This window comes from Myotis lucifugus, unplaced genomic scaffold (assembly GCF_000147115.1).
Source record: "Myotis lucifugus unplaced genomic scaffold, Myoluc2.0 scaffold_23, whole genome shotgun sequence".
NCBI classification, from domain to species: Eukaryota; Metazoa; Chordata; class Mammalia; order Chiroptera; family Vespertilionidae; genus Myotis; species Myotis lucifugus.
The window spans coordinates 10292595-10310705 of NW_005871071.1; the positions used below are offsets into that span (position 1 = coordinate 10292595).

Sequence of the window (18111 nt, forward strand, 5' to 3'; positions counted from 1 at the left end):
TTGAGCATCTCAAGATAAGAATTTTTATTGTCTCTTAATCTCTTATATTGAACTCATTGACTGTTATATAGCAAAGAAATATTGACTGAATATTGAATGAATATTATTTGTACTTAATTTATGTTTATTGGGAAGAGGCCTAGGTCTAAAATGGGCAAAGACATTTTAGATAGAGAAATTTAGAAGTTGGTTCTTCTGCTTAGAAAAAAATACTAAAATTGGTTTATATTATTTTACAAATTAAAGCATGGAAAGTTGTTAAGTATTAGACATAATATAGAAGTTTCAGTGTTTTACTCTTACCATAAGACTCACTGAATTGTTCTATGGAGGCTTACTTTTTTACATTTACTTTATTTCATAGTTTTCAAATTGTTTATATATAATTACTTTCAATTAATTTCCCTCAGCCAATCAACAGACCATAAAGCCAACTTAAGCAGTTATGAACAGAGCTTTGTGATGAGAATCTATTCTTACATTAATTGTTAGTTCATTAAATGATCGGGCTCGGGGAATGATAGCTATATTTGAGTTCCTCATTTACGGTTGCATTAATGTATTTAAAATAAGACTCCTCAATCAGAGAGCCGAGAATATTAAATGTGTTAATCACCTTCACCAGAATTCTGAGGGTTCTTCCAATGTGATAAGCACATTCAGGACAATTCAGTAATTTTTTTATTCACAGTAAACCTGGATCCCCAAAGGCAAACAAGGTCATATTCTTTCCTGCCACTTGACCCCAGTGAGACTAACTACACCCCCCAATTGTGCACTCTTCTTGCTAAAACTATAATCTCAAGCAAATATGATTATTTTTAAATAGAACTTTATTGATAGAAGTTGAGTAGAAGAAAATAAAACCACAATAGACTAGGAAACATGGAGGCTCTCAGGTCTAAAGCAGAAACTTGGCATAATATGAGAAACTGAAAAAATAAGAAGTGAAAAAGAGAACTGATAATGCAACAGTAAATAGAAAGTGCTGCGTGAATACACTATGCGAGGGCTCGAAGCATGGCTGAATGCCTAGAACAGACAGGCGCAAGGGTTTCTCTATGGTGGCTGGAAAAAATGAAGAGAACAAGCCATTGGGATGCCCAGTGAATGGAGAGGATATAAGAAAGACCTGAACTCAAATAAAATCAGCTAGAGAAGATCTTGATTTCCCTGGGGCTAAATGATGAACTTAATAGAATTTAAAAGGCTGGAAAGTGAAACCAGCTGAAGTTAATGGATGGAGCCTCTCTGTGAGGCTGGCCATAATACTGAACCTCAAACTGAATTTTGTAGTATAAACAATAGGTTACTATGTTACGAGAGAGAAGAAAAGATGGAATTCAGTGCTAAAAAGAAATGAGCTATAAAGCTCTGAAAAGACATGGGAGAACCTTAAAAAATCCATATCAGAACTTTATCTTATAGAAGTTGAGTAGAAGAAAATAAAACCACAATAGACTAGGAAACATGGAAGCTCTCAGGTCTAAAGCAGAAACTTGGCATAATATGAGAAACTGAAAAAATAAGAAGTGAAAAAGAGAACTGTAAAAGAAGTAAAAGAAGCCAATCTAAGAAGGCTACATAGTATATGATTTCAACCATAAGACATTCTGGAAAAGGAAAAACTGTGGAAATAATAAAAAGTTCATCTTATTTATGTGATGTTTCACATATATTGATTTACAAATATTCTAACAGCCTTACATCTTCGGAATAAATCCCACTGGTCAGGTATATGAATTTTTTAATATATTTCTGGATCTTATTTGCTATTATTTTGCTGATGATTTTAACATATATGTTTATTAGAGATATTGGCCTGTAATTTTCTTTTTTTGTAGTGTCTTTGCCTGATTTTGGAATTGGAATAATGCTGGCCTCATAAAATGAGCTTGGAAGTTTTCCTTCCTCTTGGGTTTTTTGAAATAGTTTGTGGGGGATAGATGTTCTTTGAATGTTTGGTGAAACTCACATGTGAAGCCATCCAGTCCAGGGTTTTGTTTGCTGGGAGTTTTTTATTATTATTACTATTTCAATTTCATTAGTTGTTATTGGCCTATTCTGATTCTTCCTAATTGAGTTTTGGAATATTGTATGTTTCTAGGAATTTTTCCATTTTGCCCAGGTTTTCTAGTTTGTTGGCATATAGTTGTTCATAGTATTTTCTTACAATCCTTTGTATTTCTGTGATGTCAGTTGTTACTTCGCCTTTTTCATTTCTGATTTTATTTATTTGGATCCTCTCTCTTTGTTTCTTGATAAGTCTGGCTAAAGTTTCATCAATTTTGTTTTTCTTTTCAAAGAACCAGCTTTTGGTTCACTAATTGTTTGTATTGCTTTTTATTGTTGTTGTTGCTTTTTAGTCTCTATGTCATTTATTTCCATTCTGATCTTTATTATTTCTTTCCTTCTACTTACTCTGGGCTTTTCTTGTTGTTCTCTTTCTAATTCTACTAGTTAGCTTTGCGCAGTGGCAGTATCGTAGCTAATGAGGTTTATCGGAGACTCAATTATTGCTAATTTAATTCTATTAGTTGTAGGGTTAGTTTATTAAAGAATTTTCTTGTTTCTTGAGGTAGGCCTATAATGCTATGAACTTCCCTCTAAGGACTGCTTTCCTATGTCCCATAGATTCAGGTTGTTGTGTATTAATTTTTGTTTGTTTCCAAGAAGTTTTTTATTTCTTCCTTGGTCTCATTGGTAATCCATTTAGCTGTTTAATAAGATGGTACTTAGCCTCCCTGTGTTTGAAATTTTTTTTATTATTGTATTTGATTTCTAGTTTCATGCCATTGTGATCTGAGAAGATGCATGATATTATTTCAATCTTCTTGAATTTGTTAAGGCTTATTTTGTGTCCTAATATGTTCTCTGTCTTTGAGAATGTTCCCTGTACCTTTAAAAATGTATATTCTGATGCTTCAGGATGAAATATTCTGTAAATATCAATTAAATGTACCTGATCTAGTGTGTCATTTAAGGTCGCTGTTTCCTTGTTGGTTTTTTGTCTGGGCAAGGGCAGGGTGGAGAGACTAAAAGGTGGAAAATGGAAGATATCTGCAATACTGTCAACAATAAATAAAATAAAATTAAAAAAAATTTAAAAGGGGAGTGCTCAGAAACCTTCCAAAGAGGAAAAGAAAGAAGTTCAGTGGTTCCAAAGATGGGGAAGGGAATAGGGGTAAAAAGGCAGAACACAGAAGATTTAGGGCAGTGAAAAACACTCAGTATGATATTATGTATGATGATGGATACATATCATTATACATTTATCCAAACCCACAGAACATGCAACCTCAATAATGAACCCTAATGTAAACAGTGAAGTTGGTATAATTTTGATGTGGTAATGTAGGTTCATCTTTGGCAAAAAATGTACCATGCTGGTGAGTTATATTGATAATGGGAGAGGCTATGCATGGGTGGGGGAAATGAGTATATAGGAAATCTCTGTAACTTTTTCTAGATTTTAACATAAACATAAAACTGCCCTTAAAATGGTCTTTAAATACTTTTAAATAAGACAAATGAACCTATGTCACCCTAATAAATTTTAAAAAATTAAAGCAGAAGACAAAGGAACCAAACTAAAACCTCTACATTTTCACATTAAAAGATTACTGAGAACAGTAAACATGAGCATATACTTCACACTTAAAAAAAATGAACAAATGTAAGAGTGCCTGTCTGGGGATTTAGCATTCTTGGGATTTAGCATTAGAAATGATAAGCATAAATTACATGGATCCTTTGCTTTGGGATATCACTAAGTTCTCAATGATCTTAAATATTTTCTAACATAATGAACAGTTAATTCAAATAGATGTTAAATTAGTGAGAATGGGCTAAGTTAGATTGTGGTAATAAACAACCTCCACATCTCAGTGATTTATTGCACACACTCAAAATTATTTCTCTCTAATACAGAGTTCTGGGGAAACTGTTCTCTAGCAGTAGGACATCTAGGTTGATGAAACTTCATTATCCTACAGTTTTACCATTTAGCACTTATGGCCTCAATTTATGAGGCTGGGGAAGAAAATGCACTAGCAATTAGATGCTTCAGAAAGGCAACGGCACACACCACTTCTCAACTCATTTGCTATAATTTGTTTATGACCCAATCCAATTGCAAGGTATTGAGAAGTTCATTCTTTTCTGTGCTCAAAAGAAAAGGAGAATCATGTATTGGTGAACACAAGTAATACCTACCACAGATGGTTATCCTGAGTGATATGTGCTTATTAGCCCCAAATTCCCTGATCTTTATTCTAGGTCATCCACATTCAATTTACTGTAGGTCTTTCATTAAAACCCTGAAATGGCCTGTTTCCAGAGATTCTAATGTATTATAACCAGATGAGACAATTTTAAGATTATTAATTTTAAAAATAAAATTCAAAGTAAAAATAAATCCTTGAGTGAAAAGAATGAACTGACCAGAGTCAGGTATTTTTGCTTTGCTTCCTTTCTATTCAAAAGGCACCACATTCTATTTCATTACCTCAAAATCCCCTGTAAGAGGTAGGTAACCCATCCTCCAAATCCTTACTTCTGTTTCCAGTGAGGTCAGACTCACATAAGTCATCACTGAAAAACAGAGACCATGACAAAAATCCAAGGAAATGTACACAGGTTATAGTGTCTTAAAATGTGTTTCATTTAAATAATTTAGTTTTTAATTGTTTTATTAAAGTTATAATTTTAAAAGTCAAATGGTTCAATGAAACTAATTATTAATTACTCTGACTACTCCCAATTACCAGTACTCCAAAAGCAGTCACCTTCAACATTTTTAGCTGGTTCTTTTGGTACTTAATATAATAATATGCCCTTGGTACTTTAAAAGATTTTAATGGTAAGAATTATCTTTTAGCTTTTCCAAATGTAATACCACAATTCAGTCTCTTACACACACACACACACACACACACACACGCACGCACACACTGAAAAATGTGCACTCATCCTGTCTCCGATATTCTCTCAAAATAAACCAAAGTTTATAAAAGATACTCAGTGTTTGCATTATACATTGTAAAAACTAATATTAAATGAGCCATGCATATGATTATGATTATTTTTCTCTTTCTGAATTTTTTTCTTATCTGTATATTTTCAATTGTCTCATTTGGTTTATTTCTTTCTCTACATAGTTATCATAAATCATCCCACAACCCTCAAAATGATGCAAATCTCCTCTCTCTATTTGTTTAAATGCATTGTATATTCTTCCACTTTTTAAAGTCTTCAGAAGTTTCCCTCAGAGTCTTCTCTGCCTCAGGATTACCTGGTAGATGATCACTAGACCTACTGCATATTAGTCATAAAGCTCTCCTTTTACACTCCTCCTGAGGACTCCCTTTGCCTTTGTCTTCTATTAGATACTTCATTTCCTGGATCAAATATTTTTAAATGTTTGTGTTCAGACTCTTTATGTCACATTAATTTTTTTTATGACGCTCCTAGGCCAAAAGAAACAGTTCTGTGTTTTAAGTAGTTAAACCCCAACAAATTAATACTAGTGGTTCATGTGGTATCTACCATATGTCAGTATATCTCCCTTGATGACTAAAATATTGCATGGTACCCTGTGATGTAGGAGTAGTTTTCCAGGGCCTAGTGGTACAATTTGAGAAATGTGGTCCCAGATCCTATCTTTCTTGTTCACAATCCACTCCTCTATTTTGTTGGCCCACATCTTCTAGACACTTCCTGAAAAGAGTAGGTCAGAGGTAATTTTAAAAGACATTTTATTTAAAAAGGTCTCTTTCTTCCCTGACACTTGACTGATATTTTGGCTAAATATGTATTTGAGCAAATTTGATATTACAGGTACATTTTGGAGCTTTATGTATGTAAGGTCAGTTAGGACAGTGACTTTTTTATATTATTTTCAAATATCTGACAGATAGTTGGCAGATGATGATGAAGAGAATGAATAAAGACACTATTGAATATGCCTAAGTCACATTCACCAAAGACATACCAACATGATTAGTTCTGTCATTTTTTAAAATGTCTACAAAATAATGATTATCTAGAAAAGTGTAAAATTCAATTATATGAGACTGTACTGAAAAAAAATAGATAAAGATGCTTATACTTTACCACATACAAATGGAAAATTTGTAGTTTTGAGTTGAATTATAACATCTAATTATAACATTGTCACCCATCCTTTAAATTAATAGAATATTGCTTCTGCTTTTAATGATGTCGTCAATAGTGCAGTCAGCTTGAGCTGAATAGGTAAGCCAGTTTGTCATGACTTGAAAGCCATCCTATATTTATAGTATATTAAATGCATGAGCCAATAATTCTGAGGCTGGAATAATACATCAATCTATAATGAGAACTGCTTTTAATTTAGTTATTGATAAGTAAAAGTTAACTCAATATCTTCTAGGAAGGCTATTTTAATAATGATACAATTGTCCTTTCTGAATAATAAAGTCAACCACTCATTCAAATATGCCATATTCTGCCCTGGCTGATTTGGCTCAGTGGATGGAGCGTCGGCCTGTGGACTGAAGGGTCCCAGGTTCGATTCCGGTCAAGGGCATGTACCTTGGTTGCAGGCACATCCCCAGTAGGAGGTGTGCAGGGGGCAGCTGATTGATGCTTCTCTCTCATCGATGTTTCTAACTCTCTATCCCTCTCCCTTCATCTCTGTGAAAAATCAATAAAATATATTTTTTTTAAAATGCCATATTCTAATCCCAGTGAAAATGAGCATGACTAAATTCTGTTAGATCAGTGCTAATGAGGCTGCCTCAGAGCCTTGTGTTCTTCATAAGTTATACACTCATACTATATTCCATTCCAGGGCCAACTCCAGGCAAATGAAAGTAGGATAATTAAATGGGTGATACTTTAATGCAAAGTTATCATTATTATAGTAAAACAATTCAAATAATCAGCAGCAGAATATAATATGTTCATTAACTTTGATTCTGTATCCAATTCATTTACTTTCAAGTTGGAATTATCCTATATTTTGTGTATCCTAACCTCCCTTCTGCTTATATAGAAGTTGAATCAGAAGGTAACTTCTCAGTAGTTGTCCTACCACTATTTAAACCTCAAAAGAAAAAAAGGACTATCTTTGATCCTATATAATAAAAGGCTAATATGCAAATTGTCCCCTTGACCTTGACCGGGAGTTCGACCAGGGGGCCAGCCAGCCAACCACCTCCCTAGCCCCTCACTTGATCGGCCCCCCCTCACCCTGGTCAGGGGCGGGGCCATCCTGCCAACTGCCAGCAGCCCCTCCACCCAGCCGGCCCGGCCCAATCGGCCCTGATTGGAGCGGGCAAGCCGGGTTCCTACCTGTGCACGAATTCGTGCACCGGGCCTCTAGTTTTCATATTAACTCTTCTGTTTTGAAAACAGGTACTATCTTCAAGCTCTATTACATGTCTCAACAATCTGCACCTCTCCTATTGGAATATCCCCTGTTCTACATATGCTACTATTTGTCCAGTCTTTCTTTTTCTTTTTTTAAAAATATATTTTATTGATTTTTTACAGAGAGGAAGGGAGAGGGATAGAGAGTTTGAAACATCGATGAGAGAGAAACATTGATCAGCTGCCTCCTGCACACCCTCTTCTGGAGATGTGCCCGCAATCAAGGTACATGCCCTTGACCGGAATTGAACCTGGGACCCTTCAGTCCCCAGGCTGATACTCTATCCACTGAGCCAAACCAGTTAGGTCTGTCCAGTCTTTCTTGTAGTTTGTTAAGCTGAATACAATCCTTTCTAGTGGTTCTCAACCTTCTGGCCCTTTAAATACAGTTCCTCATGTTGTGACCCAACCATAAAATTATTTTCATTGCTACTTCATAACTGTAATGTTGCTACTGTTATGAATTGTATTGTAAATATCTGCTATGCAGGATGGTCTTAGGCGACCCGTGTGAAAGGGTCATTCGGCCGCCAAAGGGGTCGCGACCCACAGGTTGAGAACCGCTGCTTTAGACATGGTATGACTAGCTGAACAAACAAGGGTATTAACAGCCTCACTCTAGATGAACTACTCTACCAACACAGCCAACGGTTGGCTTAGCTTTTACTACAACATAGCAGCCCTGGTTCACACCGAGCTTACTGTCAAATGAAACCCATAGAAGTTTCTAGTGGGTGCTCTTGTTTCTGTCATAGGCTACCCAGTCCATCCTCTTCCCAATCTTTTTGGGAATGCAAGTAGCAGGTTGTGTGTGCAAACCTGGGCATGAATTGACATTCCTGCCACCAGGCAAATGTTCCTAAAGACTTCAATCCTTTCAACTTCCTAATGAAACTCTATGATCATTCTCCATGGTTTCAGGTGCAAGGTTTTATGACTCTATTTGTCTTAATGCAACCAATCTTGCATTGGATCTTAAACTATCAGGAAGAAGTCCCACTAGAGTTCACCATCTATGGAAATTTTTTTATTTCAGGAAGAGGCAAATGGGTGTCCCATAACTGTTCTTCCTCTGCCTCACTTCTGGTTTACTTTGTGCCACAAAAACATGCCCCCCCCCTTACAGGAAGCATCAAATGCCTCCTGATTTTTCTATATCTAACTGCTGCTAAAGCTGTTTGTGCTTTATTTCTAATTCTTTTATTATTTCAAAGAAGCTTCTACAATTTATTGTTTTGTAGGCTACTTAAATTTCAGCACAGAAAGCTAGATAGATTTTTATAGCTACACTTCAGAGGTTCTATTTCAAACTGCTTTAAAATGGAGAAGTTTTAAGTCATAGAGCTGAAGTTCTTCAGTAAAAGAAAAGATTATAACTGATTTTATCACACAGATAATGACATAATCAATCTAAATATTCATCTTCAAAAGAGAGGCAAATATGTAAACTCTCTAGTCTCACTCAAAATGAAAATAAGAATTTTTGTATTTATATTTGAAATGCTTTGTATAATTCATAAGGAAAGGCTGAATTACTATTATGTTTTCTTCTTTCAAAAGGCTTACAATTATATTTGGGAAGACATTTAAACCTCTGAAAATATTAGACTATAATGTAATAATGACAAGAACCTTCACAGACATTATTTTATATAATCCTCACACCAACTGCATGATTTAAACCTAGGATATTATAAAATTTACTTACAGTCCTAACCGGTTTGGCTCAGTGGATAGAGTGTCAGCCTGCAGACTCAAGGGTCCCAGGTTCAATTCCGGTCAAGGTCATGTACCTTGGTTGCGGGCACATCCCCAGTAGGGAGTGTGCAGGAGGCAGCTGATCAATGTCTCTCTCTCATCGATGTTTCTAACTGTCTATCCCTCTCCCTTCCTCTCTGTAGAAAATCAATAAAATATATTTTTTTAAAAAATTTACTTATAAATGAGGAAACTGTGGCTAAGAGAAGAAGGGATATGCCTAAGGTCACATGAACCTATCAATGGGCAGAACTTGTGCTGGCCTCCAGTGTGCTAGCTCCTAATCCATTGTTCTTTCTACTTTATTATTTATAACATAACCTCTGCCCTATCCCTATTTTCCAAATTTAGGAAGCGAGTCTAATTTGGAAGCTGTTTTATATTTATTCCTTCAGTATACTATATTACATTTAAATTTCTTACCAACTTTCCATTTTTATTATTATACTAGAGGCCCGGTGCACGAATTCATGCACGGGTGGAGGGGGCGATCAGGAGTGGGATGGGTGGGGGGGGCATGGTCAGTTGTCCAACCAGCCCCGCCTCCTGGTCAAAATCTTGGTCAAAGGGACAATTTGCATATTAGCCTTTTATTATATAGGATTCTTAGAAGTGTGGTAGGTAACATAGCTATAAACAGAAATATTGGGTATAAATCATACATATTACAGAGTATAGCAGTCAGTGATTTGTTAGTAAATGTTTAACAATAGGTTCTTGAAGGAAGGAAAAATGCAAATTGTAACATCTTTCTATTTCCATGGTGTTTATACTCCTACCATGGCTGATTTCAAGTTACTATCAAGATATTATTGACTGCCCAGTGTTTGTTGATTGGGAAAGATGTGTACAAGCAGCTCTCATGGGCTGCCACTATCCCTCATTGACTATCCTCCCATCTAGAACATCTTGTTTAAATTAGTTACACATTGGGCTTTCGCCATAGTTTTTATTTTCCCCTTGATGACCTTTATTTATGAGTAATTTACATACATAAATTACATCCTTTTAAAGTGTACAATTCGATTATTTTGGCAATTGTATAGACCCATGAAACCACCAACTGCCCTAACTGATGTAAAGATACATCACCTCCATTGTGCCCCATTGCAGAACACCCCTTACTCCATTTCTGGCAACCACTGATCTGCTTTTTGGCCCAACAGATTAGTTTACAGATTAAATAAATGGAATAATATAGTAAGTACTTTATGTGTCTACCTTCTTTCACTCAGGATAATGATTTTGAGATTCATCCATGTTGCAGTGTATAGCAATTAGTTCATATTGCTGAAAGGTATTCCATTGCATGAATATGCAGCAGTCTATCTTCACAGTTGAACTGTTGCTAGGTTTTAGCTATTGGAAATAAAGCTGTTATGAACAAAAATTGTAAATCTCTGTGGAGACCTATGAATTATGTCTTTATTTCTATTGGGTAAATACTATTTAAGAGTATAATGGCTGGAAAGTGTATATTAAACATTTTATAAAATTTCCCAAGGTTTACAAAGTCTTCATACCATGTAGGTTCCCACCAGTAGTCTCTCTTTTTAATTTTAGCTGTACTAATGGGTGGATAATATTGTAGTATCTCATGTGGTTCTAATAGTATTTCCTTAATGATTAAAGATGTTGATTATTTATCTACGTGCTAATTAACCACTTACAGATATTATTTTCTGAAGTGTCTTTTCAACTTGTTTGTCCATTTAAAAAATCAAGTTACAGTCTTATTGAGTTGTAATAATTTTATGTATTTTGCATAATAATAATAACATTTACTTTTCATTATTCATAAAAAAGTAAATGAATATTAGATGCTATTTAAACTGAATTATGGAAAAATAATAATTCCATACATTCAAAAGTACTTTTCTGGCATAATTATATACCTTTTTAAAATTTTGATAAGTACAACAGTCCTCTGAGGAAAGTAGGGTAGTTATAATTATCCTAATTTTCCAAATAGTTAAACTGTCAGGTAGGCAATAGAGCACTTGTTAAGTATGTGGGATTTGGGACTAGACCACCTAAGTTCAAATTATTACTCACTGTTTACTAGCTGAGGAACCTTGGGCAAATTAATTGAGAATATTTAAAACTCAGTTTTCTCACTGGTAAAATGTGAGGAATAATAGTGCTTAAATTAACATCATTGTAAAGACTTAATGAGCTGTTTGTAATATTATAATTTTGTACAAACTATAATTAAAAGAAGAACATAAGTGGTAGAAGCTGTCCAAGCAGATCAACACAGAGAATTAAAGGCAAGGATGACAATACGTATTCTGTTGAGGAAATCATAAAGGTGGAATACAAGAGCTTCAAGCTTCTAGTAGTTGTTTTTATCACCAGACAGGGAAACCCATCTGAAAATACAGTCAACATAAAGGGAGGCAGTGTCGAAGAGTGTAGAGCAAGATATTCCTACAGATATGTTTAGCCCAACTGGATTTAACCATCCTTGAATCTAGATCACTCCACACTTCCATAAAGATTCACCACATTTCCCAGCCTTGATTCAGTGTACTTTGGAGAGCAGCAGGGCCATGAGAGGACAATCCTGTGAAGATGTGGTGCAGAAGTGTGACACGTACAAGAGGGATATTGATGTGATCTTAAAACAAAATCTGGTGAAAGTTGTACGTGATTACTTTTTGACTAGATCTGACTTGTCCTTCCCTTAGCTGTTGGCACCCCACCAGACACATAAGTCAATTCTGTTTAACACAATGTGTGCCTTGCACTCCAGCACACACAGATATACTTTCTGCTGGGCCGGGAGTCTATCTGGACAGTGTTGTGCTATACATCAGTACTGTTATCATTGCCTCTCCGAAAGGAAACCCTTCCCAGTGTCCATATTCATTATTCCCATGGAGAGTTATAGTGTTCGCTGACAGATTGACCTATTTTGATCTCCATTTGAAAGAATTTTGATTGAAAGAGATGAAAACTTAGGCATGCAGCTGGAGGAAAGAGCAAAGACATTAACAGATAAATGTGTAAGAAACAGAAAATCTTCCATTTTGGTTGGTACCTCTGGGTGAATAGGTAAGTATGAAGAGTAGAAAGAGTAGTTGAGGCTAAGAGGTAGAGAGCCCAGGATGACAGGCAGGTTGATGAGCCTGGCCTTCTCTCCCTGAATGAGGGAGAGTTAGGGAGTGGTCTTGAGCAAGGCAGTGCCCTCTTCATAGCTGTGATACAGAGTAGAATTGCTTAATGAGGAGAATCAGACAAGACAGAACCACAAAGAAGCTCTGACAATAGTTTAAATAGTAAACTTAGTGTCATAGAAGTAAGAAGCATCTTGGGGAATGAAACCTTGTAATGTGATTGGTTGTTGGGAGAGTTTGGACCAAGAACAAGGGGAGTTTCTGCTGCCATTCACAGAGCAAGAACCTGCAAAAAGAGGAGGAAACAGGTTGTTTGTTTGTTTGGGGGGATTATGAATGATAATAACTTAATTGTGGACCTTTTGACATGAAAGTACAGAATGTTACCCAAGTAGCAGGCAATTGAAAATGAATACCTGGATCAAAAGAGAGGCAAGGACCAGAATAGAAAATTGGGAATCATAGACATGGAGGCTAAATTTTAAAAACCAATGAGGTGAGCAAACTATTTCCCATGGGCCACCTGTTTATTACCACTATGGAACTTTTTATTTTCAAATGATCCCAGGTTCACATATATTAAAATAGTACAGAGATCCCATATAACCTTTTAACAATTTCTTGCAATAATAACACCTTCTAGAACTTTAGTAAAATATCATCACCAAAATAATAACATAATAACAATCTAACAATCTTTGAAAGGGCCTCTGAAAGCCCCTATTTCTTTCTTACTCTTGCCAGACTACATCAACTTGCAACACTGATGTCAGGTTCTCTGGGTGCATTCACATGCCGAGGAGTATCCACTTAATTTCTATATCCTGTAGCCTTACGACCAAACAATACCATTATGTTCTCTTCATCCATCTCCATCTTCTCTAGAATCTTCCTTCAATTCACTGTTACTTTGCAGAGAGGTCTATGTGCTATTTTGCTATTTTATGTTTTTGCCACACCCACACCTGATTTCTTCCCAAGCCTCTCACAGTTTCTTTTCCAGGATTCCTGCTCACAGTTTGTATAGCCTGTGGTTAACATCAGATGGCCCAGATATACAAAGGTACAGAGAACAAAGTAGAACATTAATCTATTGACAATTAAATAGGGTACTTAAGGGCTAACATGGCAACTGAAAGCGCTCCAAAGGGCTTGCTGGTCCACTGAGGGTGACATCAGACACATTTGGCAGGTGGCCAAATACTAAGAACTGAGCAGGCATTTTGTTTGCCTTTTCTCCCTCCCTTATTCATTTAATAGATTTCAAAAAGCATATGAATGATTAATTCAGTCTCAAGTGGCTGGCTGTGATCTAATTCACTGAGGCTGTCTGCAACACAAAAGAGAAACAAAATCAGAAGGATTTGGGGATTCTAGCAAGGCTAAAATAAAAAAACACACACATTTGTTTGATTTCTCCCTTTGTTTTCCCACTTAGTAATATTATCAATATCTGTACTAGTTAAACAGATCTTCAAATACCTTGAAAATGAAAAGAAGATGATGGTAACAAAAAATGGTGGTGGTTCTCAGAATACTCAAAACATTTACTCTTAGTTAGGTAAAACCACTGACTTTGTTCTTTGGAACATTATCAAGACCATCAAAGCAATTTTATCACCATTCTCACTTCTAGTCTTTACTGTTTGATTTTCTAGCAATGATTAATAGGGTTAGTAATACCAATTCTAATACGTATTAGGTATGACAATTGTAATGATATGTTTGTCATGGAAAAGAGGTTTATATACTAGTAAAAGCAACTAATATTTTTCCTTTTTTCCCTTCTTCTTTTCTTTCTTCTTTCTCTTTCTTTTTCCCTCTCCTTCCTTTCTTCCGTGCTCACTGGTGCGTGTGCGTGAGAGTGTGAATGTGTGTGTGTGTGTGTGTGTGTGTGTGTGTGTGTGTTCAGAGAAAAGTAGACATACTAAGATGATTTTGTGCTGCCATCACCCCATGTTAAACCAACCTACAAACTCATGAATATGGGGCTGTAAGGAGACACATATATTTTGAACTGGGAGGAGACAGGCAAAAGAAAATACTGAATGACCCAGTTTTAAGCTTCACCTTATCTGTTATGAAAGTAGTAGAGGATGAAACTATAGTTTAAGAACAAATAGCAAATGACACTGGCTGAGGAGGTTATTAAAAAGCAATTTTTAGATATAAAAGTGTATATAGTCAGACAGATTATATAACAGTTTCAATATTATTGTGTATTTTATTTTCAGTTTCTAAGAATGTATCACCCACATTTTTCTGGCTTATAAATAATTTAATTTTGATAAAAGTTTGATGGTAAATTGAATCAGCTATGAAAATTCATTAAACATTTGAAATATATTACTGATAGTTCCTTTTTACCAGTTTGAGAAATTAAGTAAAAAAAAAAAACTTTTATATTTGAATTAGAAGACTCTAAGCCCCATTCCTCTTTTTCTGGGCTTCTTACTAGACCCCAAGGTATTTATAAGGGCTTGAGAATCAGTGTCTTCACATGCTAGCCCTCAGCTACCTGCCTGGAGGACAGGAACTGAATATGCCCCGATGAAGCTATTTTCAAGACAGAATAAACACAAACTTTCACTGTTCCTCTTGAATTTCTGGTGAGCTATTAACATTTTGCATTAAACACCACCTTCTCATTACCACTATAAACATTCCCATAAGATATGGGGGCATCTAGCATTTGCCTCAGAGGTAGCATTTAAATCCATCAATGTTTTCCACCAAGCCTTTCTACATTTTATACAACCACTAAATCTAAGCCAGTATCCTACATAGGAGGGGTATTCTACCTACAAAAAGGAAAATATTAAAGGAGTCAGTATAATTTATAGATAAGAATTTTTTATAGGATTTTAAGAAAAACAAGACTTAAAAGCATAATGTGGAAGCCAGTTTAGGAGACCTGATTATAAGTATATCTGTCCACCAGGAATCTTGGGCTGTACCTAGTTGCATTGAACTTTGAAGAAATTCCACTTATTTTCAGAGAGGTCATTCCTGTAGGCAGTCCACCTCCCAAGGATGGCTTCTAACCACATGGTGTGCTCCATTGTGTTCACAACTTGTTCCATTTCAAATTGTACTAATTTTAAATGAGAGGCAGAGTAATCATTGATGCTATTATGGGGACTCTAAAAATGATCAGTATTTATAAATACTGGGCACTGATATTTGTAAGAATATCCTGGAGGAGTACGTTGTCAAGACAAAATAAAGTGAACCGGTATTTTTGGCTGTGGCTGGAATGTTAAGCAATGATCAACCAGGGCTTCTGAGCCTTTTCCATGACTGAGGAGCCTGTGTCGTTTGAGGCGAAGAATGCCTTGCTTAGCCTCTAAAAGACCCTTGTTGGCTATCATTTTCATTGTCCTGTACTGGTGGTATATTTTCACGGAGTTTGGCAAGAGGGTAAGGGGACTGGGAGCAGGGTAGAGTCCATTAGCAGATACTAAAATGGCCATCATCTCTCCCTCTATCACTTCTGGAATTGATGGCAACACCATCATCATGATATAATATCAGGAAGCTCATCGCTGTGGAGGAAGCACAATCTTGTGTTTTCTGGTGTTACATCACAAAATGGAATTGTCCATCCACTACATAAATGTCTGTGGAGGCGTTTGCACTTGGACTGCCTGTGTGTCTGCACCAACCTCTGAGTCAGTCAGTGATTCTGGAGTCTCAGGAAGTGGTCACTAGAATCCCTCCAAGGGACTCTTTTATCCCTCCTTTCCTCTGTCTTATAGATAGTCTTCACACTTCACTAATATCTCCTCTGTCTTATACCAACTAATCAGTCCTTTGGTGAACATCTGGTGGGTCCATCTCCATTTTCTATGTGTGCATGTGTGCATGTGTGAGTGTGTGGTTTAGCAGGGGCCATGGTTCAAAATTTGTCTCAAAGGAGCTCAGTCCTTTCTGAGTGACTCTCTCTAAGGCCATTATTAATAATCTAGGAAGTCAATTTAGGTTTTCTTAGTCCCTGTAAATCTCCCATTTCTCAGGACTTCATGGACTAGTTTCCATGAACAGCAATGGGCCATTACAATAACTAGCCACCCCAAGACTTATCCTATCTACAAAGTGGGACTTTGACCATTAATCCTTTTATTTATACTAAAAGCCAATGATTGTTCCTTGGTAAGATGCCTAATACCAACTGTCATGGGAACAAGGGCAAAGAGCCAAGGAACACACTCACAAAACCTGCTGTAGCAGTGTCTTCAGGTAAAATCAGAGGCAAGAGAAGTACTAGTAGCAGATATATGAGCCCCTATTGCCTGCACTTGCTAGGTAGGGCTGGGCAGATATATCTAACAAGATAAGCCTCAAGCTTCGGGCATGAGATCTTAACCCTTGGACTGTAAACTTTTAAGTTTTATGACAAAAACACCAGCCAATACTGGTGCGATGAAGAGACAAGATATGATAATCACATAGCCTAGTAATATTATGTTTTTGACCATACCGTGTCAGTTCAACTTTCCTGGTTGAGGGTGAGAACAAGCCTCTCCCCACCAACCCCCACCCTCGCCAACATAATCAAAGGACTAGTCTCAAGCCTTGCAGTTCTTTTTTATTTTATTTTTTAATATATTTTATTGATTTTTTTACAGAGAGGAAGGGAGAGGGATAGAGAGTTAGAAACATCGATGAGAGAGAAACATTGATCAGCTGCCTTCTGCACACCACCTACTGGGGATGTGCCCGCAACCAAGGTACATGCCCTTGACCAGAATCAAACCTGGGACTCTTGAGTCCGTAGACTGACGCTCTATCCACTGAGCCAAACCGGTTAGGGCAAGCCTTGGAGTTCTTGCAGTTGCTAATGTATGATATGACAAGGTAGTAGCAGAATTTATCAGTATCCATGGTTGAGGAAGCAACTGTCATATTTTTTCCAGTATGATCAAAGGTGGATTGAGATTCAGACCACCATCAATTGCTATAAGCACTGGGGTGCACCCAGTGTCTGTGGAATTTTAGGAGGCCAGCTTGCAAGGGATTTATCTTGAATAGATTAACCCTTATCTCTCAGAAGGTTTAAGGCAGATATTGCAAATGTCTTCAAAGTTCAACCAAGTTACTTAAATGAATGAAGTGAAATATAGTAAAAGAGGGTTAGCTCTATGGTGAACTAGACAAGAGCCACCCAAATGAGGAAGCTATTGCCCTGTGGTATTGCCATATCATCATTTTATTAAGAAAACATGAAAAATTACAAATATGGATTTTTACATGAAGTGTGATTATTTTTACACACACAAAAAAAATAACTCTCTTTAGATGGGCTAGAGTTTTTAGATCAATAGTTCTCTACCTCCAATAACATATAGCTTGTTATAAAGTTCCAAAACACTTAAACAAGAGCGGGGAGGGAGTAAGGAGAATTCAGGCTAAGACTTGTTTCAACTTCTCCAGACGACTGTCCCTTTAAGATATTGCCTGAGAAAGCACTATGTTACTCTATTGGAGTGGGCCTTTCTAAAGCCTAATCAGCATCTACTACCCCTGTAAATCTGTCTGTTTCTTTGAGGAATGGCTTTATATCTGTTTGGAAGACTGAGTGCATTTTACTGCTGCCAAGATTCCCTATGATATTTCAAATATATTATTTGCTGCCTTGTAGCCTTTGTGTGTTTTTTATGCTACTATAAACATGAACGTGGGACAAAAGAATTTGTTTAGATAAAATTCTGCCCTCTGGAGCTAAGTCTGGAGTATTATTACAAAATACCATGAATAATGTCATCTCATCCTTGAGATGGAAGAAGAGGGTGTGGTGATGGGCGTGCTTGAGTGGCAGCTC

At 36.4% G+C, this 18111-nt stretch overlaps 1 pseudogene; it reads left to right on the plus strand.

Annotated features, from left to right (window-relative positions):
- The first annotated feature begins 2462 nt into the window (after positions 1–2462).
- LOC111825394 lies at positions 2463–2613 on the plus strand (annotated as a pseudogene).
- The last annotated feature ends 15498 nt before the right edge of the window (positions 2614–18111 follow it).